This window comes from Rhopilema esculentum, chromosome 11 (assembly GCF_057945365.1).
Source record: "Rhopilema esculentum isolate cy_ngs chromosome 11, ASM5794536v1, whole genome shotgun sequence".
In the NCBI taxonomy this organism is placed as follows: Eukaryota; Metazoa; Cnidaria; class Scyphozoa; order Rhizostomeae; family Rhizostomatidae; genus Rhopilema; species Rhopilema esculentum.
Window position 1 is genome coordinate 12,571,125 of NC_142825.1, and position 1,870 is coordinate 12,572,994.

Here is a 1,870-nt window from a genome sequence, read left to right on the forward strand (position 1 = left end):
GGGGTACTAGGTTCCAAACCTCTAAGCAGTAATTAACATAATTTAGCCATTAGATCGCGATACCAGCATGGAACTTGGTAGTAAAAGGCAGTTTGATATGCCGAAAAAGATAGGATATGAATTGACCCTGAAAAATCCCCCTTGTGCTATTTATAGAGTGGGGTACTAGGTTCCAAACCTCTAAGCAGTAATTGACATAATTTAGCCATTAGATCGCGATACCAGCATGGAACGTGGTAGTAATAGGCAGTTTGATACGCTGAAAAAGATAGGATATGAATTGACCCTGAAAAATCCCCCTTGTGCTATTTATAGAGTGGGGTACTAGGTTCCAAACCTCTAAGCAGTAATTGACATAATTTAGCCATTAGATCGCGATACCAGCATGGAACTTGGTAGTAAAAGGCAGTTTGATATGCCGAAAAAGATAGGATATGAATTGACCCTGAAAAATCCCCCTTGTGCTATTTATAGACTGGGGTACCAGGTCCTAGACCTCTAAGCAGTAATTGACATAATTTAGCCATTAGATCGCGATACCAGCTTGGAACTTGGTAGTAAAAGACAGTTTGATACGCCAAAAAAGATAGGAAGCGAATAGACGCTGAAAAATACCACTTATGCTATTTATAGACTGGGGTACCAGGTCCCAGACTTTTAAGGAGTGATTGTCATAATTTAACTTTTAGATCGCGACATCAGCATGGAACTTTGTAGAGATGAGCAGTTTGATACGCTGAAAAAGATAGGATGCGAATAGACGCCGAAAAATTTCCCTTGTGCTATTTATAGACTGGGATACTAGATTCCAAACCTCTTAGCAGTAATTGTCACAATTTAACCATTAGATTGTGATACCAGCATGAAACTTGATAGAGATAGGCAGTTTGATACGCCAAAAAGATGGGGTATGAATAGAAGCTTAAAAATATCCCACCGTGCTACTTATGGACTTTTAATCAATTCCATTCAAAATGAACTTCTTTACTTTTTGAGGTCCCCTGACCACGAGGTTCTGGGGCAACTTATCCCATCTTGACGGCCCTGGCAATAACTGATGCTTTGACAGTGGCAACGCAAGTTGGAAAGTGGGAAAAGCGCCGAAAAATGTGCAATTTGTGTGGTTCTATAATAGATCAACTTTTTCCTTGATCAATTTGCTCACTTTTATTCATAATTTGTAAAGCTGTTCGTAAAAGCATTCTTATTCTACACGCTCAATAATTCATAAAAGGTAATTGATCGGCATGAAGTCTTGGTAAAAACTGCACGCAAAAAGTTTGCTTATTTCATATGGGCTCGAAATTTTCACAAGAAAATACCTTGCACATGTCTTGTAGTTAGATAGCTAGTGATATTCAGAGCACAAGTATCGCACTATTTCCATCCACTTCACGTTTTTTTTGGTTTTTTATCGCACTCGAAATACAGTCTTCAGTACTGAAGCCCGCATCACTTCCGCGACTTATAAACGTTAATGCGTCACACATTCCTGAAATTCCTCACAGACCGCGCACAAATTTTCGCACAAAAAGTCTTGAAAATCGCAACTTTGAAGCGTTGTAGCTTCAAAACACTTCACAATTCCGAAAAACGAACTTCAGCATCGGATTCAGGAGCACCGACTTGACTTAGAACATCAATAAAACAAATTTTGATTTTTTCAGTTCAGTGGCACTTTAAGACTCATGTGTACTTCTTTTCCTAAATAGTTATAATTTTTCTCCCCGAAAACTTTGATTATTTCATATTTCAATTACCCCTTATAGGGCCTCTTTTACTATCGCGGCCGCGTCTTCGCGCTTAATTTCATTGCGGATTGCGGCATTTGGCTGATTTTCGCACGGTCTCGCGGCCTTTGGTCCCTCTA